Source organism: Macaca fascicularis, chromosome 9 (assembly GCF_037993035.2).
Source record: "Macaca fascicularis isolate 582-1 chromosome 9, T2T-MFA8v1.1".
Lineage (NCBI taxonomy): Eukaryota > Metazoa > Chordata > Mammalia > Primates > Cercopithecidae > Macaca > Macaca fascicularis.
In genome coordinates this window covers 59,800,152-59,827,416 of record NC_088383.1, presented here as the reverse complement: position 1 = coordinate 59,827,416, position 27,265 = coordinate 59,800,152, and the positions used below count along the sequence as shown (strand labels likewise).

Below are 27,265 nucleotides of genomic sequence, written 5' to 3'. Positions count from 1 at the left end.
AACAGAAATTGAACTCATATTGAGTCCTGTGCTCACCTGTCTGTTTTGATCTTCTCTTATTATGAGTCGTTCATTCATTGTGAAAAATCTCATTTCAGTGACAGGGAAGGCAAAAAAAATAGTCTCCTGACTTTTTCCCCCTGCTGTTTTATTACAATTGTAAAATATGCATAACATAAAATTTACCATTTTAAAGTATATAATTCCAGTTGCATTAAGTATATTTACAGTGTCATGCAATTATCACTACTATGTATTTTCAGAACTTTTTCATCATCCCAAACAGGACCCTCCCCCCACCTTTTTTTTTTTGAGACAGCGTCTCACTCTGTCACCCAGGCTGGAGTGCAGTGGCATGATAATAGCTCACTGCAACTTCCACTTCCCAGGCTCAAGTGATTCTCAAGTAGCTGGGACTACAGGTGTGTGCCGTCACACCTGGCTAATTTTTGTATTTTTATTTTGCAGAGATGGGGTTTTGCCATTTTGCCCAGTCTGGTCTTGAATTCCTGGGCTCAAGTGATCCTCCTGCCTCAGCCTCCCAAAGTCCTGGGATTACAGGATTGAGCCACCACACCTGGCTGCTTTTTTTTTTTTTAAGAGACAGGGTCTTGTTTTGTCATCTAGGTCTCAACTCCTGGCCTCAAATGAGCCTCTCCCCTCAGCCTCCCTAAGTATTGGAATTACAGGTGTGAGCCAGGACACCCACCCCCAAACGGAAACTCTTTATCCATTAAACAATAACTCTGTGGTATTCCTTCCTTCCTGCCCCTGGTAACCAGTGTAGTACTTTCTGTCTAATATGAATTTGCCTGTTCTAGGTACCTCATGTAGGTGGAATTTCATATTTGTGCCTGGCATATTTCATTTAGCACATTTTTTCAAGGCTTATCCATGTAGCATGTATCAGTACTTCATTTCTTTTAGTTGCTGAATATTACTATTATTATTATTTTTGAGACAGAGTCTCACTGTCCCTCTGGCTGGAGTGCAGTGGCATGATCTCAGCTCACTGCGGCCTCCTGCAACCTCCGCCTCCCGGGTTCAAATGATTCTTGTGCCTCAGCCTCCCAAGTAGGTGGGATTACAGGCGCCCACCCCCACGTCCGATTTATTTATTTATTTATTTATTTATTTTTAGTAGGGACAGGGTTTCACCATGTTGGCCAGGCTGGTCTTGAACTACTGACTTAAGGTGATCCACCCGCCTCAGCCTCCCAAAGTGCTGGGATTACAGGAGTGAACCAACACGCCCAGCTGCTGAATATTATTTTATTGTATAGAGTAATTTATTCATTCATTGGTTGATAGACATTTGGGTTATTTTCACCTTTTGGCTATTGTTCCAGATAATGCTGCTATGAACATATTTGTACAAGTTTTTGTGTGGAAATATGTTTTTGTTTCTCTTAGGTATATAGGAGAAGAATTACAGAATCAACTCTGTGCTTAACCATTTGAAGAACTGGTTTTCTTTTCCAAAATGGCTGCACCATTTACAGCTGTGCCAGCAGGTTTTAAAAGTTCCAGTTTCTCTGCATCCTTGGCAACATTTGTTATTTTTTTTTATTGCCACTCAAGTGAGTCTAAAGTATTTTGTTGTGTTTTTTATTTGTGTTTCCTTGATTACTGATATCGTTCAGCATATTTCCATTTGCTTATTGCTCATTTGCATACGTTTTTTGGATAAGTGAGACTCTGCTCATTTGTTTTTTTTTTGAGACGGAGTCTCACTGTGTCGCCCAGGCTAGAGTGCAGTGGCGTGATCTCCGCTCACTGCAAGCTCCGCCTCCCGGGTTCATGCCATCCTCCTGCCTCAGACTGCCAAGTAGCTGAGACTACAGGTGCATGCTGCCACGCCTGGGTAAATTTTTGTATTTTTAGTAGAGACGGGGTTTCACTGTGTTAGCCAGGGTGGTCTTAATCTTCTTACCTTGTGATCCGCCTGCCTTGGCCTCCCAGAGTGCTGGGATTATAGGCGTGAGCCACCACGCCCGGCAATTGTTTGCTCATTTTTAATTGGGTTGTCTTTTTACTGTTGAATTTTAATGGTTCTTTATATATTCCAGATACAAGTCCTTATCAGTTACATGATTTACAAAAATTTTCTACCATTCCCATTCCATGAGTTGTCTTTTCACTTTCTTGATGGTGCCCTTTGAAGCACAACATTTGTGTGTGTGTGTGTGTGTGTGTGTGTGTGTGTGTGTGTGTGTATTTTTAGTAGAGATGGGGTTTCAACATGTTGGCCAGGCTGGTCTTGAACTCCTGATCTCAGGTGATCCACGCGCCTTGCCGGTGAGCCACCACCGCATCCGGCCCGTTTATTTATTTATTTAGCCAGAGTCTTGCTCTGTCGCATAGGCTGGAGTGCCGTGGTGCCATCTTGGCTCACGGCAACCTCTGGCTCCCGGGTTCAAGTGATTCTTCTGCCTCCGCCTCCCAAGTAACTGGGATTACAAGTGCACGCCACCACACCCTGCTAATTTTTGTATTTTTAGTAGAAGCAGGGTTTTGCTATGTTCCTGAGGCTGGTCTGGAACTCCTGACCTCAAGTGATCCACCCGCCTCGGCCTCCCAAAGTGCTGGGATTACAGGCGTGAGCCACCACTCGCGGCCAGAAGCACAACAATTTTTAATTTTTATGATGTTCAGTTTATATTTGTTTTTTCCTTTGTTGCTTGTATTTTTTTTTTGGTCTTAATATGTCTTTTAAGTCTATTATAATTGATGGATTCTCCCCTTCCTCCCTCTCGTTTATCTGTTGAAGAATTTTCCCATTTGACCTGTAGAGTTTCCTGTGATAGTCTGGATTTTTGGATGCTCTGGATTTTTCTAATTATGTTCCCATGGTACAGTTCAGCTTCTGTCTATTTCCTACAAATTGGCAGGTGCATCAAGAGATGTAATCAGATTCTGTTCAAGGGCTTTTGTCTATCTTGTAGGCAGTCAGTATGTTGTTATATTAGGAGACACACAATGTGTGGTTGTGTCTCTGTTGTATTATTGTAGTAGCTTTGATGCTGAATGCTGATTAGGTCTTCATTGGGGTTTGCAAATGTATGATAGTCTAATTCTGTTATCATTTGTTAGCTCACATACTTTGTTTAAATTTTATTTTAAAAATTAATATAAGCAGGGACAGGAGGATCGCTTGAGCCCAGGAGTTGAAGACCACCCTGGTCAACATAGTAAGACATCATCTCTACAAAAAATTAGAAAAATTAGCCAGGCATGGTGGTGTCAACCTGTAGTCCTCACTGTTCGGGAGGCTGAGATGAGAGGATTGTTTGAGCCCAGGAATTTGAGGTTATGGTAAGCTCTGAGCATGCCACTGCTCTCCAGTGCAAAAAAGAAATAAAAAAACCCTAAAAATAGAGCTTTTGGGGATATACAATTCTATGAATTTTAACACATCTATAGATACAACAAACTACAATAGTCATTATACAGAGCAGTTCAGCCACCGGAAAATCTCCCTCCTGCTGTCCCTTTGCAGTCACACCTTACTTCACCCCTAACTCTGGAAACCACCAACCTGTTTTCTGTCACTCTAGTTTTGTCTTTTTGAAGTACCCTCTTGAGACTGTATTGTTTAGCATTATGCCTTTTGAGGGTCATCCAGGTTGTTGCATGTATCAAGAGTGTTGTCCCTCTCTGTGGTTGATTATCATTCCATTGGTGGATGTGCCAGTTTTTTATTTGTTCACTTTTAGAAGGACTTTTGTGTTATGTCCAGTTTTTAGCGATGATGAATAGAGCTGCTCTATACATTCATGTATATATTTCTTGCTTGCACATAGGTTATATTTCACCAGCTAAGTACCTAGAAATGGGATTACCAGCATATTCCTACAGAGCTGTATTCCTTTTTAGTTTTCCAGGGAATAGGAAAGACAAGATACATGCTTATTCTGTCCTTTTACTTAGCAGTAAAACTTTTAGCAGTTTTTAAAAGTAGACTGTTTCTTAGAACAGTTTCAGGTTCACAGCAAAATTGAAGAAGTACGAAGAGTTCCTATATCTCCCCGATCCACACGTACATAGCCTGCTCCACTGTCAACATCCCCCACTAGAGTGGCAGATTTTTTCCTATTGATGAACCTATGTTGACATGTCCTTATTACCCAAAGTCTGTAGGTTTCATTAGGGTTCACTCCTGGTGGTGTACATTATATGGGTTATATATTAAATGCAGAGTGATGTCTATTCACCATTATGGTATCATACAGAATAGTTTCACTGCCCTGTAAATCCTCTGTGCTTTCTGCCTATTTATCTCTCCTTCCTCTCAACCCCTGGCATTGATCTTTTTACTGTCTTCATAGTTTTGCTGTTTCCAGAAACGTCATATAGTTGGAATTGTAACGATTTTAAAAATAATGAATTGGTTCCCTATCTTCTCTGAAGGTGATTTTCTTTCCTTTTTGTTTTTTGAATTGTTACAAACTCATTTGTTGGGGTTCAGTCCATTGTAATTCTTATACCTGTTAAAGCTCAAATTGTTCGTTTTTGACCAAAGGGAGCCTCTTCTGGTAGGTTCCTGAGTCCTTCTAAAGTGACTCATGGTCTGTGATTAGTCTCCTCACTACCTTATAAAATGAAACATTCCAGGAATATCTTTTGCAATTTCTGCCTCACACCTGGAATATCTCCAAGAAGCCTTGAGTTTTTTTCAGTGGGAAATGGTATTTCAAAACCACCACCAGGACTTTTGGGGTGTTCTAATGCTCATTGCTACAAGTTAGTCTTCGTTTCTAATTCTTTTCAGTGGATAGTGCTGGGAGGTACTACCCTCGGAATCCTGGTTTTCAAGGACATAGGTGTGGTAGAATATTTGATAATTACTCATTTATTTTGTCACATATGTCTCTGACAGTTACAAAACAACAATACTAATATATTCACCACGGGTTGAAACCAGTTAAAACCATTCTTTGCATGTGCTCTCCATTTCCCCCCATTCCCTGTGCAGTTGTCGTCCATGTATCACCAGGTCGTGTCGCCATTAGAGCGCACACCCATTATGTGCCCTTGTAGTCTGTTCGTCTTTGTCTCTGTGTAGTCGACAGGTAACTATTTAGTGCTCACCTCTATTCCTATGTCAGTATCCCTTTACCTACATTGGTTCTCTTAAACTCATTTTCTAGTGGATATCTCTAGAAAGGCTTATGGGAACAATATTCCCTGAGTTTTTGTATTTTGATAATATGTGAATGTTTGTACTTGAAAGTTAGTTCTACTGGCCATAAAATTCTTGGCTTTCGTTTTCCTTCCTTGAGTATTTTATTTTTTGGTATAATATGTTACTTTTGGAAAGTTTGTTGTTAATGTAGTTTTTTTCCCTTATAAGTTACTTGATGTTTTTGCCTAGATGCTCAAATTTATTTTTTCCTTAAAAATCCTGCAATTTTACTATATCTTGGTATCGGTTATTTTGGCCCAGTATTCTCCAGTATGCAATGTGTGCCTTAAATATGTAGTTTCTAATTTTTTTCTGGTGTCCTGGCGTGTTGTCCAGGCTGGCCTGTAATTCCTGGACTCAAGTGATCCTCTCGCCTCAGCTTCCCCAACGCTGAGAGTACAGGCCCCATTCGCTCTTTTGTCTTAATTTTGGCAAAAATTTCTTGGATTACAGTTTTTAATATTGCTTGTTCCCCTGCTTTTGCTTTTTCCAGGGATTCCTAATATGTAAAACATGGCACAATTTTTGTTACTTTCTTTAGAATCCTAGTATTTCATCATTTCTTTTTTGGTTTTTAGAATTATCTTCCTTCTCACTTTCAAATTCTTGAAGGCATTATCTGTAATATTCATTCTTGTGTTCCTTGGGTTTTATTCTTCATTTCTCAAATACATTTTTAAATTTATAGTTATTTACTGAGTCGTGTTCTCACATTTCTGAGTTTCTTCTGTTCTAATGTTGTTTCTCATACTTTATATAATTTTCTTAATGTTTTTAGCTCATTTTGAAATACTAATAGTGGTTTTAATTTTAATCTCTTATGTTTCTGGCCTTCTAGCATGATGTATTTGTCTGTAAGGAGGATGTTGTTTTGCTCCCTATTCCTTCCCTGTTTTTGTTTTGTTTTGTTTTTTCTTTCGAGACGGAGTCTTACTTTGTCACCCAGGCTGGAGCGCAGTGGCACAATCTTGGCTCTGTACAACCTCTGCCTCCTGGGTTCAGGCAATTCTTCTGCCTCAGCCTCCCGAGTAGCTGGTACTGTAGGCACGCACCACCATGCCCGGCTAATTTTTTTGTATTTTTAGTAGAGACAGGGTTTCTCCATGTTGGCCAGGCTGGTCTCGAGCTCCTGACCTCATGATCCACCCTCCTTGGCTCCCAAAGTGCTGGGATTACAGGCGGGAGCCACCGTGTCTGGCCAGCTAATAATTTTAGGGAGCAGATGAAGAGGTCTTCAGATTGCTTTTAGCTCAGGTTTTTTTGTTTTAAAATTTATTAAGTGGATGGAAAGAAACATGTTAACTGAAGATTGAAGTTTGCTGAAGTATGAATAGTTTTTTGGTTAATAATTTTAGGGAGCAGATGAAGAGGCTTTCAGATTGCTTTTGTCCCAGGATTTTTTGCTTTAAAATTTATAAAGTAGATGGAAAGAAACATGTTAACTGAGGATTGGTGCTAGTTTTTATTGACAGGTCATTTCCTATAGGGAGAGCAGTAGTAAAAGCAAAACAACAAAATATTCAAAATTCTCAAATAAGTACTGTTTATTATTGAAAAACTCAGATAAATGTAGAAGTTATTTTTTCCCTCTATTGAGCAGCAGTTAACGTATGCTAGAATCATAGTTTGAATGATTCAGACTGTGTACCTGTGATCTGACATACCTGAATTGGAGTTCCATCTCTGCCACCCACTTTATTTGACTCCATAGAGAAATTACTCAAGCCCCTTAAGACAGACACTGAAATAGGATACAGTTTCCAAGAAGGCAAGTTTTTGGATTTTTTTTTGTTGTTGTTCATTACTTTATACTGAGGTTTAGATTAGTTTCTGGGACACAGAACTAGCACTCAGTAAATATGTTGAATGAAAACGAAGAATTCCTGCCTCCGAATTGTTTTGTGGATGGAATGCGGTAATGCATGTAAAGCATTGGGCCTGCAAGTGAAGCCAACCACATATTAAATAGTACTCAGCTCTTACCTCCATATCTTATGTTCTTATTTCCCTGACTGTATCCTCACACATGAAGAAATGGCTACTTATTATTATTGCTACTTATTTTTTAAAGCCACTTACATCTCTGGAGATCTCTGTATGTGTATTAAAAATACCATGTTTTGTAACAATTGGCCTGAGAAAACTTTTCAATTATACAGAATTTGAGATCTTTACAACTTGAATTTTCTTTTTTTTTTCATTTTGAGTCTCACTCTGTCTCCCAGGCTGGAGTGCAGTGGCGCGATCTCAGGTCCCTGCAGTCTGCCTCCTGGGCTCACGTGATTCTCCTGCCTCAGCCTCTGAAGTAGCTGGGATTACGGGCATGCACTGCCACGTCCAGCTAATTTTTGTATTTTTAGTAGAGACGGGGTTTCATCATTTTGGCCAGGATGGTCTCGATCTCCTGATCTCGTGATCCACCCACCTCGGCCTCCCCAAGTGCTGGGATTACAGGTGTGAGCCTCTGCGCCCAGCCACAACTTGAATTTTCATAGCAAACTTTTTTTTTTTTTTTGTCAAATTAGAAATTTATGCTTGAAACCTAGTGCTTCTTTTGCCTATGCATCTCATCTCCTAAAAGTAATGGCACTTATCATGTCAGCCTCACGGATTATGGTAGTGGTTGTTATCCTCGAAATTACCAATAGGGTAACAGTCTCCAGGCATGCTATGGGTTCTTCAGTTACGAGTGGCATAGCTTATGTACATGTTAACTGAAGAATAAATGGTTTTTCCAACTTCCTGCAATACTCTCATTTATGCCTGTAATGTGAATTGTCCAGAGGAGAATTTATGGTCAATTGATGATTAGACTGATGGTTTCTGCTAGCTCTGGCAAAAGGTGAACCTAGTTGCTTTCTAGCACTTTTCCTACTAACCCTGCTTCTCACCTTGTACCTAATACCACATTTTTAGTTTAGTTTCTGTTTTGTTTTGTTTTGTTTTGTTTGAGACAGAGTCTAACTTTCTGACACCCAGACTGGAGTGCAGTGGTGTGATCATAGCTTGTCTGCAGCCTCGACCTCCCAGGCTCAAGTGGTCCTCTCACCTCAGCCTCCTGAGTAGCTGGGACTACAGGATTATGCCCCCATGCCCGGCTAACTTTTTAAAAATTTTTGGGTAGAGATGGGGTTTTGCCACGTTGCCATGGCTGGTCTCAAACTACTGGGTTTAAGCAATCCTCTTGCCTTGGCCTCCCAAAGTGTTGGGATTATAGGCATGAGCCACTGCACCCAAAATCACCTTTTTAGTTTGGAAGATGACTTTTTTTTTTTTTTTTTTTCCTCTTAGAGAAGCTTGAGGGTACCAAATTAAGTTCTGTCAGTTTCTTCTGTCTCTACCTCAAAGATCACTGTATGACTTCTTTTCTTCCTTCTTAGCTGTTTCAGACGAAGTTTTCCCTTTTTCTAAGGCTCAGTCCTTATCATCTGAGTCCTCCCTCTCATTATCCATCTCTCCATCCTTGGCTGTTTCTAGTTCGATTGTAATGCTGACCAAATCTCCTTCAAGTTCAAAACTAAACCAGTAAAACCTTCCCTTGATACTGCCATTATCTCAGAGCTATGTACCGTACTCCTTGCCCTCCCCGCTGGACTTCTCGGGATGCTAGTTGATGCCTTTGTAGCACTGTTTCATATACTTCTTCCTGGCCACTGCCTGGTTGGCATCTACCATTTCTCTGGAATCAGCAACCCCAATAGCAGATTTAACTGCTGATTCCATGGTTTTTGTTACTTGTCCTTTTTTGCAGTGTTTTAAATTATAATCATCTTTTCACTTATTTTTTTAAAGAAGGTAATTTTAAAAAAGCATCCAGCAGTAGAAAATTTGGAAAATACGGAAAGTATAAAGACGACAATTATCAACTGTAATACCAGCAGTACCTATTGTTAAGCTCTAGGGCATGTCGTTTCCATCGCTCTCTTTTTAAATGCATTAAACAGAGAAGGATCACAAGGTTATTTTGTGATCTGATTTTTTCTGTCTTAATATGTTGTGAGTATATTTCCAAGTACTTATTTTCGTGTGGCATAACGTTTGTAGTTACACAAAGTGGCGGTGTTGAGACTGCCCTGGTTCAAATCCTGGCTTCAGTTACTGCTGCAGTGTGACCTGAAGAAAGTTACTGCTTTGAGTTTTAGTTTCCTCATCTTGAAAATAGTGATAACATTCTTAACTAACTTCTGGGGTTGCTGTAAGTATTAAGTGAGCTAACACATAGAAATAATTCTTGGCACTTAATAAACATCAGCTGTTGTTACAATATTGTCTGACTGTACTATAGTTTACATTATTTTTGTTTTTGCTTGTTCTGCCATCATTAAGCGTGTTGTAAGACCATATGTGTCACTAAATCTGGGTGTACAACATGATTTTTTTTTTTTTTTGAGACAGAGTCTCGCTTTGTCGCCCAGGCTGGAGTGCAGTGGCGCGATCTCGGCTCACTGCCAGCTCCACCTCCCGGGTTCACGCCATTCTCCTGCCTCAGCCTCCAAATGGCTAGGACTACAGGCGCGTACCACCACGCCTGGCTAATTTTTTGTATTTTTAGTAGAGACGGGGTTTCACCGTGTTAGCCAGGATGGTCTTGATCTCCTGACCTTGTGATCCTCTCGCTTCGGCCTCCCAAAGTGCTGGGATTACAGGCGTGAGCCACCACGCCCGGCAAGATGATTTTTTTTAAATGTGCATTTTTATTAGTAGGATTGCTGGGCTAGTGGATACATCATGCACATTGCTAAGTTGCTGTCTAGAGAGGCTGCATTTATACCTCCCAAGGCTGTACAGGAGACCATTAACTTCATTACATTTTTCCAAGAAACTTTATGCTATTGCCCACATTTTATGCTGCTCCCTTGCTAAAAGTGAATAACAATATGATCATGTTGTTACCTCTCTCTTGCCAAAATACTGGACTTGATGGTAAGGGGATCATAGTGACATCATCATTGCCCACAGATGTTTCTTTTTTCTCCCCCCTCCTCCCCTCCTCCTTCCTCCCTCCTTTTGTTTCTTGAGAGGGGTTCTTGGCTCTGTCCAGGCTGGAGTGCAGTGACACAATCATGACTCACTGCAGTCTGGACCTCCCACACTCAAGTGGTCCTCCCACTTCAGCCTCCTGAGTAGCTGGGACAGCAGGCACGGACCACCACATCCAGCTAATTTTTGTATTTTTTGTAGGGAGGGGTTTTTACCATGTTCCTAGGCTGGTCTCAAACTGCATGTTCCCAGGCTGGTCTCAAACTCGTGGGCTCAAGCGATCCACCCACCTCGGCTTCCCAAAGTGCTGGGATTACAGACCTGAGCCAGCATAGCATGCCTGCTCTCACATTTATTTCTTGATCTACATTTTATTCATTATTTAGGTTCAACTTCAGCATGTGTCATGTATTTATATACAGGTTCTAAATCTTTCCATTTGAAAAATACTCATTTTTCTATCCAAAATGAATTCAATTTTTCTTTTTATTCTAGTCCCAGTCTGTGTATGAGTAAAACCCCAAGGACCCTATATCCTGATTTTAGTATTTTTTGTTCATGGTTTGAAACAGCTTTATTAAGATATAATTCACATACCATACAATTATTTAAAGGGCACACTTCAGTGGTTTTTAGTATACTCACGGATCTGTACAACCAGTATCACAGTCATGCAATTGGTTCAGGATTTGGGAAGAAAATGTATGGCATTAGGATTAAAAGTACAGTGTTTAGAGTCTGGGTTTGAATCCCAAATCTACCATATATTAATTGTGTGACTTTGAGAAGGTTACTTAATCACTATGAGCTTCAGTTTTCTTTTTTCCCCCCTCCTTTTTTTTTTTTTTTTTTTTAAGGCAGAGTCTCACTGTGTCACCCAGGCTGAAGTGCAGTGGTGCAATCTCAGCTCACTGCAACCTCTACCTCCTGGGTTCAAGCGATTCTTTGTCTCAGCCTCCCAAGTAACTGGGATTACAGGCCAGCATGCCTGGCTAATTTTTGTATTTTTAGTAGAGATGGAGTTTCACCGTATTGGCCAGGCTGGTCTCAAACTCCTGACCTCAGGTGATCTGCCCGCCTCAGCCTCCCAGAGTGCTGGGATTATAGGTGTGAGCCACCGTGCCCAGCCTGGGCTTCAGTTTTCTTATCTGTAATATGGGATTACTAGTGGTATCTGCCCCATAGTCTTATTTTAAGGATTAAGCCAGATAATAAATGTATAGAATTTAGCACAGTAACTGGCACATAGTAAATATTTGATAAATGGAACTCAGTAAATATTGTTGCCATAATTTTGTTCTTAACCAGCAAGTGTTTGATGCTATTAGGCATTGTTACTAAATACTGGAAGGTGTTTCTACCAGTGATTCAGAGGGTTTTCTGTATCCAGCAAGCTTTTAATACAGCTTCTTGTATTATTCTCCCATATAAACTTGTAATTACTCTCTGAAAATACAGTTGATTTCTTATTGATGGAGAACAATAATAGTAGCTTACACTTAGTGCTTACTGTCTGCCTGGCACTGTTCTAAGTGCCATACCTATATTAACTCCTTTGATCCTCATTTTACAGATTGGGTACGGAGGAGGTTAAACAACTTGGTCAAAGGATTACAACAGGTAAGTGGTGGAGCCAGGATTCTAACCTTGGTACTCAGTCTGGCTACAGAGCCCATGCTCTTTCTTAATCTTTGTGTTCTTCTCTTTACTTCCTAAAGAATGGTAGATGCATTTCAAACATCCTGACATCTTGGCTGCTGAGGATTCTGTATGGAAAAGCACCATGAGGTCTTTAATGCTTGGTTGGAAGGAGAACTAAAATAAACAGTTGTGTGTGCTATAGGCATGGGCCTTACGGCAGCTGTATATTTATCATCTGGGTCAGACTGTACATTGATGATCCTGCTTCACCACCATAGAATCCAGACCCCCCGTAGGGCCATGACTAGCCACAAAGTACCCTCCCTGTGGAATGCCTGTTTGAACTTGAACTACTCCCTCCTTGCATGGTATCAAATCCTGCGGATCCTTGGAAGGCCACCTTAAATTACTTCCCACCTGTGAAGCAGTAAACTTTAGTGCTTTTCGATTAATCATCATGTGTGGTGATATGACATTTGCAGTATCATCTGTTACCATTATTTAAATTTGAATATCTTTATGTCTTGACTCCTCATGTTGATTACATGTTTCTTGCAGGCAGGGAACTATATCTTAAATTTTTTTTTTTTTTTTGAGACGAAGTCTCACTTTGTAGCCCAGGCTGAAGTGCAGTGGCGCGATCTCAGCTCACTGCAAGCTCCACCTCCCGGGTTCATGCCATTCTCGTGCCTCAGCCTCTGAGTAGCTGGGACTACAGGCACACACCACCATGCCAGGCTAATTTTTTGTATTTTTAGTAGAGATGGGGTGTTACCATGTTAGCCAGGATGGTCTCGATCTCCTGACCTTGTGATCCGCCCGCCTCGGGCTCCCAAAATGCTGGGATTACAGGCGTGAGCCACTGCGCCTGGCCTTAAATGTTTTAAAATTTGCTTTAATGGCTCCTGGAAATATTACCAAGTTTTGTGTGTGTGTGTGTGTGTGTGTGTGTGTGTGTGTGTATTTGTATGTATGTATGTTTCTTTCAGTCTCACATGTCTGTCGATAATAGAATATCTCTGAAATTCAAACATACCTAGCCTCACAAACTTAGTCCCAAAGGTACATGCTGTGTTTTTGCAAGAAGGTGGGCAGTCCCTAGTCGGCTGTTGGATTATGTGCATTGTGTTGGGGTAGTAGTTGCTGCTAATTGCCTGTCTGCAGCTCCTCAGAACCTGTTGTTGCTTCCTTTTGAAACCTTCCTTGATTGCCCGAGTTGCTGTTCATCCTGCATCCAGGCCCCTCCCTTAGGCATGTGACTCACGGATTTAAAAGACAGTGCTGTGTGGTAATTAACTACCTACTTCTCATCACATAGAGATGAGAACTTAAATGTAGGCTTCCCAGCTAAAACTTTCTTCCCTGTGTGTTTATCCACCCACAGACATGTAGCAACGCTGTCTCACACCTGGCCTTTTGGAGAAAATACTGCTAGACTTATTTCTCTTGTTTGAAATCGCTAGTTGACATATTCCTGTACAAGTGATGGATTTTACATGGGTGCTCTTAATTGAAAATAATTTTATTTTCTGTAACTTCTAGAGTTTTGTTAGTTTATTGATGCACACATCTTGGGTGGGTGACAACTGGGTTTTTTGTGAAGATAATTTTAAGTTTTTAGTAAATAACAATTAAGTATTACTTGACAGTTTAATTGGACTCAATTCTGACATGACCCGTACATCCTTAAGGGGACAGATGTTTATCATTTTCTATGAAATGTAATTAGTTTTTCAGGAAACTTTGTCCATATAAAGGAATTGATTCCATCCTTACTACCTGCTTAGCAATCCTGAAAAATATTGTAAATACAATCTTAGAGTATGCATCATTAGGAAATAAATCCATTTTGAGAAATAAATTTTAACATACACTATTAATAATAGGACATTTAGAAATGTTATTTTCTAAATATATTAGAAATAATAGGACATTTAGAAATGACATTTTTTTCTTGCTTTTTGTTTGTTTGTTTGTTTTGAGACAGGGACTCATTCTGTTTCCTAGGCTGGAGTGCAATGGCACAATCATAGTTCACTGTAGCCTCAACCTCCTGGGCTCAAGCGATCCTCCCACCTCAGCCTCTGAAAGTGCTAGGATTACAGGGTTAGCCACCAGCATCCAGCCAAGAAATCCCATTCTAATGTATTAGTGTGGTTTTATCTATTTTAGTGGTGTAAAAATCTTTGTGAATTATATATAGTATAATTGAATTGCCAAAATAAACGTCCTTGCCCTCAAATTGCTTATGATATTGTTTCTGAAGCACAGATATAATCTTTTGACCTTTTAAGCAAAAATTAATTTTTCATTCAACTTTTTTTTTTTTTTTTGAGACAGGGTCTTGCCCTTTTGCCCAGGCTAGAGTGTAGTGATACAATCATGGCTTACTGCAGCCTCAACTTCCCAGGCTCAAGTGATCCTCCCACCTCAGCCTCCCGAGTAATTGGGACTACAGGCACGTGCCACCATACTTAGCTAAATTTAACATTTTTTTGTGGAGATGTGGTCTCGCTATGTTACCCAGACTGGTCTTGAACTCATGGGCTCAAGTGATCCTCCTGCTTCAGTTGCCCAAAGTACTGGGATTACAGGTGTGAGCCATCATGCCCGGCCTTTCATTCAACTTGTAATTCACAATTTCCAGAAAAAAGCTTTGAAATTACTGATGGAGGAAAGATCTTTGGGACTTGCTTATAAATGTGTTAATATTTGATTTTAATAAGCTCTGTCATACTAACACTGTTTATTAAGCTTTGTGGTAAAATTACTACCCATAACTAAAGAATGAAATACGTATTTTCTGCAAATTGTTAAAAATTATAAATTGATAGAAAAATTGAATGAATAGTGAACACCGTTGTGTCTTTCACTAACTCAGCGGCTCACTTGCTAACGTTTGCCTCATTTGCTTTCTCTTTCTCTCTGTTTATGAAGACATACTTTTTTAATTCCCCGAGCCATTTGAAAGTAACCTGCAAACATCCTGACATTTAACTCCTAAACATTTTAGCACGTGTATCTTAAGAACAGGGTTGTCTTCCTGAAGAGTTACATTATCATGCTTAAGAGATACGGTATTAATGCAGTATTATCTAACATATGATCCCTATTTAAATTTCATTTATTTTCTTCCCCAGAACAGTTCTTTATAGATGTTTTAATTTTTGATCCAGAACTGAGGGAAAAAATGTATCTATATCTATAGAGAGCTAAATATATCTATATTTGATCCAGAAACCAATCAAGGAAATACACACACACACCCTTTTGGCTGTCATAGTTCTTTAGTTTACTTTAGGATAAGCCACCACCCGGCAGTGGTCTTTTATGAAATCTCATCATGTTTTTTCTTTTCTTATATAAGCTATCCCACAATTTGCTGATTATATTTCATGCCTAGATTAAAATAAAATATTTTGGAATGAATATACTATATAGATGGCATTAATTTTCCATTATATTACATTAGGAGGAGAAGTAACTTTTTTTTACATGTTGTTTTTTCTGCTGTATAATAGTTCAGTATTTGTTTTAATATACTGCTGTTAAAGATTTGTGATACTGTGTCCTTAAATTTCAAAATAGAATTTTGTAGTTTACTCTTAATTTTTTTAGTATGTTATATTCCAAAATTATAGAAAGTGCTGTAATAGACATTTATGTAATGTGGGCATACATTTAAATTTTAAAAAATCTTTTAAATTGTTAAAATATTAACATTTAACCATATCTGCTCTAGATAGGTTTAATTTTACAAGGATCTATCTACCTCTCTTTCTATCTATCTATAATGTATATATCCATTTTAAATAATAATAATAATACATGAATAAATCTGGCCCAACCTTTTATCTTAAGAAATGTAACAGCAACTTTGAACTCCTTCATCCCTCAAGACAGTTACTCCTCCCTTCCCAGAGGTAACCATCCTCCTAAATTTGATGCCATTCCCTTAGTTTTTTCTTAAGTTCTACCACATTTGTGTTGTCTCTTTCACATACCTTTTTTTTTTTTTTTTTAAGTTTTCTTGTTTTTGAGCTTTATACAAATGGAATTATTCTGTATCTATTCTTCTTGGACTTGATTTTTTTATTTAACATTACAATTTTGAGATGTCATTTATGTTGACATTCTTAGCTGAGGTTCATTAATTTTCATTATTAGGTGATATAATCCAAATTATTGGAATATGGAATATGTCATGAATATACCACAATCCATTTTACTGTTGCTTTATACTTGGGTTTCACCTAGTTTTTGGTATGGAAAAAACAGCTTTAAATATTCTTTTGCGTGGTTCGTGGTAGCTAAGTACAAAAGGTTCTCTAGGTTATATACATAGACCTGGAATGGTTGAGTCTTGGGTATGTACACCATCAGCTTTACTAGGTATGGCAGAATGTCTTCTTTTACACAGTTGTGGAATAAACCAAATGAGTTCAAGAGGAGCAAGTTTGTGAGAGGATGGACAAGTGAAATAGTGAGTTACATTTCGTGTGTTTTGAGTTTTAGCCTATTTAGTTAGAAATGTTAAGTAGGCATTTGAGATGTGTTTACTTTTTTAGCTCCACCCATCTTTGTTTTTTCGTGGGTTTACTCATTCAGGTGTGTCATCTTTCCCTTCTCCTTAAAGTAGTCTTTAAAGAAAAAAATTGTAATATCATGGTACAACAATTACTTGATCGTAATAGAAGATGTGTTCAGTTTTTATATCTTCAGTCTCAGGCCATCCATCATATGCAACCTTTTTATTCTTCTGGACCTTGAACCACAGAACTACATTAAGCTAGTTTGCTGTTTTCCAGGGATGACATAAAGAAGTGGGTAGAGGGTGATGCTGTTAGCAAGTATGCATTCCAGGTAGTGGTTCGCAAAGGGGAGAAAACCTAACAGAAAGATGGGTGCAAGCTAAAACAAATAAACCAGTAAGTAAGTAAAAAACCACAACACTCTTTCGTGATTATTTAGATCTGAAACAAATAGCAGCATGTATTAATAGTCCCTGATGATTTCACTGTATTGTAGCATAACTCTGGTATTCATAATGTCAATTCTGAATTTCTTTATATGTTGAGAGAGTGTAATCATGCACATTTTAGCAGATCTGGTGAACTGCTAAATCTAGAATCACTCCCTGATAATTCCTGACTTAATAGTAGAAATTTAACTGTTTTATGTGGTGAAATTATTCTGGGAAGCTTGTTCCATGGGACTTTTACCTATTAGCTAATAAAACAAATGGTCTGTTGATACTTTCTCAAAAGCTCTGTAGAAAAAAACAACAACAAAAACAGGTGATATACAATATATTTCTCTACTGGCTGAATTGGATTTACTTGGAAAAGGAAAGAGGGTGTTATCAAAAAATTTAAATGTCTTATTAGCTTCATAAATTGTAGAGCAAGAATGAGAATGTGGAAGTGTTTTTATGCTTCATTGTTGGGAAGGATAAATTACAAAAGAACATAGAGCTGGGTGATTATCTGGGGTTCATTCTGTTGCAGGTGCCACCCCTAGAACAGATTGGCACTCCCCTCGGAATAGTCACCCCTTCACGGAGCCAGAGCAGGAGGGATACGGAGGGAAAGGGCCCTTTCCCAACTTCAGACTGAGCACCCAGAAGTCGACCCGGGACTGCTGTTTTGTTTCTAGGAAACTGGAAACCTTGGCAGAATTGAAATTTCCTAGGTGATTTTTTTCTTCTTTGCTTTCCAAAAAATGAACTTGTATGTACACACATATATATATATACTCACACCTACATAAAAGAAAGATAATTTCAAAGAAATACTGTATCTCGTATAGTCCTTGAACAGTTATTTTACTATTCAAAGTAGGTTCTTTAAAATTTTAAATTTGAAATAAGTATGGATTTACAGAAAATTGCAAAAAAACAGTAAGGAGAGGTCCCTTGTGCCCTTCGCCTTTCCCTTAGTGGTTACTTCTTAATACCCACAGCACAACATTAAACTAGAAATTGACATTGGTACATTTTGTGTGTTTAGTGCTGTGCTGTTTAAACATATATGTAGTTGATTTGTGAACCACCGTGGCATCAAGACACAAATGCTACCACCACCAAGATCTCCCTTATGCTGCACACACCTGCCCCATGGCAGCCAGTAATCTGCTTTTCATCTCTATGACGTTGACATTTCGAGGATGTTAATAAATGGAATCACATAGTATGTGACCTTTTTAAATTAGCTTATTTTCACTTGGCCCAATTCCTTGAGATCTATCCAAGTTTTGTGAATCAACAGTTCTTTCTTTTTTATTGCTTAGTAGTATTCTATGGTTTGTTTAACCGTTCACCTTTTGAAGGATAATCTTTTCCCCTAGTTTTTGGCTTTTAACAGTAAAGCAGCTATGAACATTCATATTCAGTTTTTTGTGTGGACATAAATTTTTATTTCTTTGGGAGAGGTGCTGTTGAAGAAAAGAAATTATTCAGTGACACTTGTTAAAGCATGGTAAGGAAGACATTATTCAGGATCATTGCTGTAAGTGTAGGGACCACTACAAGAGTGTCTTACAGTGGGTGGGTAGAGAGCGTGGCCTCAGTGCTGGATGTAGCATGGGCAAGTGGGAATTTGCAGCCAAGGAGCTGGGTGAGGGCCAGTGGATGGAAAAATTCTCAAGAGGAAACGTCAGGTGTAAGGGGTTTCTGCCTAAACTGACCTTAACAGGATTCTTTCTTGCTAAAGACAGGCCAAGGTGATCAGATATCTGCTGGAGGGTGGCAGAAGATGAAGAGGGTAATCAGATAAAATGATGGGAGGTTTGCTAATCTAGCTTAGGAGGGTTCTTTGCTAAAACAGGAATTTACAAGGAAGTACACAGATAGGCCTGGGAGAAAGTTCAGGAGCCTGGCTGATTTGACCAAGCAAAGAATCTTTGCCAGAGCCCAGGGGTGTGCAGTTGGTGGCTTACCTGTAAGTAGCTGTGCCATTTTACTTGCTCGCTGGCAATATATGAGAGATCCAGTTTCTTCACATTCGTGTCCACATTTGGTATTGTCACTATTTTTTTATTTTAGCTGTGCCAATAGGTGTGCAGGGATGGTTGCAGCATAGTTTGGTTTGCATTTCCCTGATGTCTAGTAATGTTGACCATATCTTTTCATGTGCATATTTGCCGTCTGTGTATCCTCTTCAATAAAATGTCTCTTTATATTTTTTGCCCATTTTCTAGTTGAAATTTTTTTCAGTTGTTGAGCTTTGAGATTTCTTTATATATCCTAGATGAGGCTTTTGTCACATATATTGTACAAACATTTTTAATTTTGTTGAAGTTCAGTTTATCGTGTTTTTTTTTCTTTCATGGATCATGTTTTTGGTGTCATTCCCCATTCCCCATTCCCCACTCTCCACTCTCCAGCCCCAGATGGCCATGAATTTACTCTCGGTCTCTGTGGAATTGCCTATTCTGAATATTTCCCATAAATGGAATCATATGTCTGGCTTCTTTCACTTAGCATATATTCAGGCCTTATCGGTGTTGTATCATGAACCAGTTTTTTTTAATGGCTTCATTTATTTTTATAGTTGAATAATGTTCCACTGCATGGATAAGACCACATTTTGTTTAGCCATTTGTCAGTTGATCGGCAATTAAGGTTGTTTTCGCTTATTCGTCTACACCAGTACAGCTGCGTGTGTACCCTTCAGCCCTGCACCTTCCTTATACAGGATGCACAGATGTACGCATGCGAGCACCTGTGTGTACAGTTTTGTTTTCTTTTTTAAATAGTGGAGGATTAACTTATTTTGTAGTTGTTTTTTTTCCTTCGATATTTAGGATGCCTTTTTATGTCTATACAAATAGATATTTATCTCATTCTTTTAAAACACTGTATAGTGTTTAGTGTGGCTGCTTAATTGATCCTATTCTAATAAACATTTATTTGACATTGGGCAACTTCCTGTTTTTCTTTCTTATATAACAGTGGCACCAGGCACAGTGGCTTACGCCTGTAATCCCAGCACTCTGGGAAGCCAAGGCAGAAGGATCACTTGAGCCCAGGAGTTTGAGACCCGCCTGCGCAACATACAGAGACCTCATTTCTACAAACAAACAAACAAAAAATTATCCAGGGTTGGTGGCACTTGCCTGTAGTCCCAGCTACTTTGGAGGCTGAGGTGGGAGGATCACTTGAGCCCAGTAGGTCGAGTCTGCAAGGAATTAGGATCACACCACTGCACTCCAGCTTGGGTGACAGAGCAAGACCCTGACTCAAACAAAAAAATAGTGACACTAATCATCCTTGTACAAGTGTCTTTTTGGTACATAGCTAATTTTATCTACTTTTGGATTTTTCTCTTCAATGCCATTCATCATTAACTTACTTAGAAGTATATTGATTATCTCCTATAGACCAGGCACTGTACTGTGTATCAGACACTAGGGATACAAACACTAATAAAATGCTATACTCGAGTTTTTTGTAAAGACGATATACCTATAAATAGGTAATCATGGTTCACTGTGATTAGCACACAATGTGTTATTACTAAAATCCTGTGGAACAAGTAACAAAGGAGTGTGGAGGATTAAAACAAGGGAAGTGATGCTTGAGGTGGGTCTTCGTGAGGACAAATGGAAGTTCATTTGGGAAAATGTAAGAACACTGAGTTTTGAAATAGAATTGCAAGTGTGAAGAAAGGGACCAGCACTGCATAGGGTGGCATATTTAGGAAATAGCAAATCCATAGTTCAATACAGTCATCAGGAGGCTGTTGGGCAGAGATTGTAGCAGAAGGTAAGGCATGTTAGGTTAAACAGATTGAAAGCAGATTAAGCAGTCTGAATGTCCTAAAGAATTTGGACTTAATTTTGTACATAATTAGAAATAATTGAAAAAAATGTAGGCACACTTAAATTTTTTAAGTTTAGTAAATTTTTGTGCTGTGACACTTTATCACTTCCCACAATCACCCTCTTCTACCTCCTCATCTAGGCAACCACTGCTTGTTTTCTGTCTCTAAATTTGCTTTTCCTCAACATTTCATATGCATTGGAAACATGTAGTATGCAGTACTTTTTCATTGGCTTCTTTCACCTAGTGTGTCTTTGAGGCTCATGTATGCTGTAATGTGTATCAGTATTTTGTGCCTTTTTATTGCCTGATGGTATTCCATTCTGTGGTGATGCCACACTTTATATGCTCAGCAGTTGATGGATGTTTGGATTGTTTCCAGTGTTTGGTTATTATTAACAAAGCCGCTATGAACATTTGTAGATAAATCTTTGTGTGGGCACATATTTCTCTTGGGAAGAGGAAATTTTGGATCTTGTGATGAGTTTATGTTTATATATAACTTTAAGAAATTGGGGCATGGTAGCTCACGCTTATAATCCCAGTGACTCGGGAGGCTGAGGCAGGAGGATTGCTTGAGCTCAAGAGTCAAGAGGTCAAGGCTGAAGTGAGCCATGATTGCGCTACTGCACTCTAGCCTGGATAACAGAGTGAGACCTCACCTCTAAAACAACAAAGAAAAAAAAGTTTACAGACTATTCTCCAAAGTGACTGCATCATTTTACAGTCCCGTCAGCAATGTATGAGGGTTCCAGCTTCTCCAGATGCTCATCACCACTTGGTATTGTCTTTTTGATTATGCCCATTCTAATGGCTATATAGTGTGTCTCATTGTAGTTTTAACTTGCACCTTCCTAATGACAGGATGTTTATAATCGAGCCTACGCCAGACAGCATGTATAGAGATGGGGAGACATTTTAAAGGTATGTGTATCAGCGTTAGAATGAGCAGCATTTAGTAACTCCCGAGTATAATAGATGAAGCAGAGGGAGGTGGGGCTTGTGATCCCAGGATTTTAAACTTTGACAATTGGGTTCTTCTTGGCTAATGGTGCTGCCATTAGCCAAAAAGTGACTACAGGTACATAAACAGATTTTGTGTTGGTGAATGATGGCTTTTATATTGATCTTGTTCTCTTGGTGTGCCACTGGAATAAACATTTAATAGAGTGTTTGGAAACATGTATCTAGTTTAAAAGAAGGATCTGGCCTGAGGTATGAATTTAGGGGAGTTTACATTGTGTAGGGAACAACTAAATTCATGAAAGTAAATGATGTATCTGTTCCTAAGTCACCCTATCTGCTGAGTTACTTGTGGCAAGTTGTTTAAACAGTAAAAGAATTTAATATGAAAAGATCCACGTTAAGATGATTCTAGGATTAATTCATTCAGGCATGACAGCATCACCAAGGACCTCAGGTTCTTTCTATCTTTTAATGCTGCCGCTGTTCTTGATCTGTTGGGTTGTCCTCATGGTCCAGTTCTTGTTTACACATTCAAACCCAGAATTGCATGCAAAAAGGCTGGGAGCATGTGTTTTTGCCTGGGTCTTTTTTCGTTAACCAAGAAAACCTTTCCTAAAAGCTCCCTAGCAAATTTACTTTCTTGTCTTCTTGGCCAGAATTGCATTAGGTATGTGTTACCAGACTACCCGCTGGCAAGGGGAATGGAAATTGTCACAGCTGGTTCAGACTGCAGCTTTCTAGCCCAAGTATCTTTTACTGTTATCTCTTCTGGAAGAATCCTTTTCCCCTTGCCTTTTGATTCTCTTCTGTAGTTGAGATAGGTTAGATTTTCCATGCAACCCAGTTTTTTATCACTTAGTTGTTACTATTCAAATACTTCACAACAGCAAATACTTGCTAAAATCCTATACTCTGTCATTCACTGTGCCGGATTCTAGGATACAGAAATGAATAAGAAACTTGTAGTTTGACATAGATATAAGCTTAAATAGAAGAGTGCTATGATAGATTTGTACACTAAAGTTCTTTTGGACTATGAATTTAGTACAACTGTTTATATGTTTGCTTTTTATGAGTAAAGGCATCGCGAGTTTCAAAGTCAGACTTATATTCAACTTATAAATGAACTTTTGGAAATTTAGAACACAACCCATTCATGAGTTGATGTTCCCTTTCTAGTTAGATGGTTACATGTTTATTATAGGAGTGCATGGTATACTAGCCTAAATTAACTGTTCATTTGAATTATTTAAAGCTGAAACCACATTATATTTTTCTGGAGCATAATGTTTGCGTTTTCTAGTTAACATACCAAAGTAACAGTAATATCTTTAGTTTAAGAACCCAACTGAAATGTTTGTAAAATGTAGATTGTTTTGTAATTTGTCTTTTTGTTTTTAATGGTCATATGAATGCAGCTATCGTGTTTGCAGTATTTGTACAGTACATGGGGTACTTTTTCTGGGTGCTGAGAAGGGAGGAGAAATGATAGGGAAGAGGGGATTTGGAGTAGCCAAAGGAAAAAATGTGCAATCAGTGTTGTTGATTCCACCAAATTCTAAGAATTCCATCACATCTTGATATCTGGTACAAGCTCAAAGTTAATCTTAAATTTTGGCTTAGGGCATGGCCGTACGTGCTGGCTACTTGGGAGGCTGAAGCAGGAGGATCCTTAGAGCCTGGAAGGTCCAGGCTGCTGTGAGCCATGATCGTGCCACTGCACTCCAGCCTGAGTGACAGAGTGAGACCCTGTCTTTAAAAAGAAAACAAAACAAAACAAAAAAGTGTCCAGGTGTGGTGGCTCACGCCTGTAATCCCAGCACTTTGGGAGGCTGAGATGAGCGGATCATGAGGTCAGGAGTTCAAGACCAGCCTGTCCAACATGGTGAAACCCCATCTCTACTAAAATACAAAAATTAGCTGGGCATGGTGGCGCACGCTTGTAATCCCAGCTACTGGGGAGGCTGAGGCAGGAGAATGGCCTGAACCCAGGAGGCAGAGGTTACAGTGAGCCGAGATTGTGCCACTGTACTCTAGTCTGGGTGACAAGCAAGACTCTGTATCAAAAAACAAAACAAAAAAGTGTTTTGGCCTAGATTGACTAAAAGAATATTTAAACTATTATTTTCTATAAAGCAAATCATAATAATAGAAATTGGTGACATTCTGAAACCTTATATGTAACTGGTATGATATCCATAATCAGTGCTTGTCCTTGGATTCTGCATGGGTAGTGAGCTTTAAATAAAGTATCTTGTTGGTTTAAGATTGAACCATTTTAATAATTTTGAAAACCAAGATGGATATGTACATTTTGATGACAAGAAAAGATGTTTTGTAAGGGAAATGTGGGGTTAAAATGAACTTTTTGTGTGTGTTTACAAATAATTATTAATGTTGAGGAAATTTTTGATGTTAGCTCTGAATTATGAATGTTAGAATATATTTAGAAACGTTTGATTTTCATTTTTTCCATGTCATTGAGAAGCTTGGATATGTTTTTTTAAAGAATTGCCTGCTTCTTAATGTGTTTTCTACAACTAATAGAAATTTCAGACACAAAATCTTTGAAAAAATGACTTATACTTACTTAGCGTTTTGTTTTGACTAACACCCCTGGTGGTTGTTGAACCACAAGTTCATAGTGTTAAAAGCCTGTAGTAAATTACCCAGTAAGCTAAGTGATTAAAGTCGTTTGGAACATTTTGCCCATGTATGTCCTATTTTTATGTGTATACATATTTATAGATTTGTGCTCATAGGACTATAGCACTATATTGCAAAGGTCCTAACCTTTATTCACACAACTTCTATTGTGTGCAAAGTGACTTGCAGATCTGTACTGTGGAGCATATCGTTTCCTGTGTCTTTTGTTTACCTCTGAGTAATGAAGTCAAATCTTACTTGATTTTCCTTAGCTAATCTATGTTATGTTATGTTATGTTATGTTATGTTACGTTACGTTATGTCACGTTACGTTACGTTATAGTTCTAGGATACATGTGTGGGACTTAAATTCAGTCTTTTTTTTTTTTTTTTTTTTTTTTTTTTTGAGACGGAGTCTCGCTCTGTTGCCCAGGCTGGAGTGCAGTGGCGCGATCTCGGCTCACTGCAAGCTCCGCCTCCCGGGTTCACGCCATTCTCCTGCCTCAGCCTCCTGAGTAGCTGGGACTACAGGCGCCCACAACCGCGCCCGGCTAATTTTTTGTATTTTTTTAGTAGAGACGGGGTTTCACCGTGGTCTCGATCTCCTGACCTTGTGATCCGCCCGCCTCGGCCTCCCAAAGCGCTGGGATTACAGGCGTGAGCCACCGCGCCCGGCCAAATTCAGTCTTTAGGAAAGGTTTTCTAGGCCGGGCACAGTGGTTCATGCCTGTAATCTAAGCACTTTGGGAGGCTGAGACAGGTGGATCACTTGAGGTCAGGAGTTCGAAACCAGGCTGGCTGACATAACAAGACCCTGTCTCTACAAAAAATATAAAAATTAGCCGGGCGTGGTAGTGTTTGCCTGTAGCCCCAGCTGCTTGGGGGACTGAGGTGGGAGGATTCCTTAAGCCCAGGAGTTTGACACCAGCCTGGACAACATGGCGAAACCCCATCTCTACAAAAAATATAAAAATTAGTTGGGCATAGTAGTGCGTACCTGTAGTCCCAGCTACTCGGAAGGCTGAGGTGGGAGGATTCTTTGAGCCCAGGTGGTGGAGGCTGCAGTGAGCTGTGATTGTGCCACCACACTCCAGCCTGGGCAACGGAGCCAGACTCTGTCTCAAAAAAGAAAAAGAAGAAAAGATTTTCTGAAGTTTATGTTGAGTGTTTGTACATGTGGGAAAACAGGGAAGAACAGATCATCTGGGGTTTTGGACTTTGAAGATGGGGTGTTTGAAAACTCTTTTGGTTATGTTATTCTCTATTTTTTAAACTTTAAATTTAGCCTGAAGCCTAAAACTTTTTAGCCAAGAAAACAATGTTTTAGTAAATAGTGCTGTAATAAACAATAGTTGGTAAGTTTACATGTTAATTTTATAATTTGATACATTGGAAATATCTGGTAGAATTAGAATCAGGCTATATATATATGAATATATGTATGTATATATATGTTTTGTGTGTGTGTGTGTGTGGTCAGGCTGGTCTTGAACTCCTGACCTCAAGTGTTCCACTCACCTTGGCCTCCCGAAGTGCTGGGATTACAGGCATGAGCCACCGTACCCGGCCAGGCCATATATTTTTAAAACAGACACTTTGATGGACTGTTTTTACTTTTTGGGGATAAATTAATTTGAACTTTGTTTAATACAGTGATTGCCTCCTCTCTCTTCCATACTCTTAGGGAGGAATGGAGTAGTTGGCAAAGAATGGCTTTGGGGGAAAATCTCCCTATGCCATTTCTAAAATGGAAACAGTGCATTTCTTCTTTTTTTTTTTTTTTTGGAGACGGAGTTTTTCGCTCTTGTTGCCCAGGCTGGAGTGCAATGGCGCTATCTCAGCTCACTGCAACCTCTGCCTCCCCGGTTCAAGTGATTCTTCTCCCTCAGCCTCCAGAGTAGCTGGGATTACAGGCATGTGCCACCACATGCGGCTAATTTTTGTATTTTTAGTAGAGACAGGGTTTCTCCACGTTGGTCAGGCAGGTCTCGAACTCCTGACCTCAGGTGATCTGCCCGTCTCAGCCTCCCAAAGTGCTGGGATTACAGGCATGAGCTGCTGTGCCTGGCCCGCATTTCTTTTCTTGATTAGTAAAAGGGAAATTAAAGATTATGAGCATTTCAGAAGAACACGAAACACCAACTCTTTATTTTTACCTTCCCTCATTTCTCTGAGGGACAGCCTGAGAGTTTTATAGTCATATGAGGACTCTGAAAAATGTTAGAGACCTGGCTAAGTTGTGGGTAACTAGTGCATTGAAAAGACTGAAAGGCTCCTGAAAGCAGACAAAGCATTGCTAATTGCATTCAGGGTCAGGCTGTCTTTACCCAGACCATGAAAGACACAGCAGCCTGTCTGCTGAGTGGAGACTCTTGTCTTTAAGAAAGACTGCTACCTGATATGCTAGACCGTGTCAGGTTGCCGTCGTTTACATGAATTTAGTCATTATTGCCAAGACTGCTAAACCTCAGTGTGACACAAGTGATACTTCTAAATGGACTTGAAGACAAGGTATTTGACCTTGCAATGGGGCATAGGCAATGTTCATACAGCTTTTAAAATACGAAACAGAATACTTTGCTATTTGAAGTTTCCGTTAAAAGATTGAGATTATTTTTAAGATCGCTAAGTAAACAGCAGACATATCTTTAAAAATTTTTTTTATCACTTGACCTAGGAGGCGGAAGTCGCAGTGAGCTAAGATTGTGCCACTGCACTCCAGCAGGGGTGACAGAACGAGACCCTGTCTCAAAAAAAAAAAAAAAAAATTAACCTTTAATAGTTTCTATCTTTTAGATTTATGAATGCTTGCCCCTTAAAGGGTAAGGTGTTAATGGCAGTACTAATATACGGTAGTTTAGACCTATTCCACGGACTTAGCTCAACCAGTGCAATTAATTCTTCACCCTCACAAGTCCTAATGTTCTAGGTAGAATTGTGGCTGAAATGAAAACTGGTTATGAGACTTTATAATAAAAAAGTAGAAAAAAGTGATATTAGCTAGATAATCCAATATATTATTGTCT

The 27,265-nt window shown here is 39.2% G+C and overlaps 1 protein-coding gene across 8 annotated transcripts in view; it reads left to right on the top strand.

Moving 5' to 3' along the window:
* Window positions 1-27,265, top strand: part of BMPR1A (bone morphogenetic protein receptor type 1A) — a 167,480-nt gene that overhangs the window by 53,070 nt on the left and 87,145 nt on the right. Inside the window, exon 2 of one of the 8 annotated variants that reach the window (XM_065520763.2) lies at window positions 21,492-21,551. The exons of 6 other annotated variants lie outside the window; for them this stretch is intronic. The gene's annotated coding sequence lies outside the window, so the exon portion shown is untranslated. Of the gene's footprint in view, window positions 1-11,738; window positions 11,786-21,491; window positions 21,552-27,265 lie in introns of all 8 variants that reach the window. One more of the 8 variants, XM_065520760.2, reaches the window with a different exon arrangement.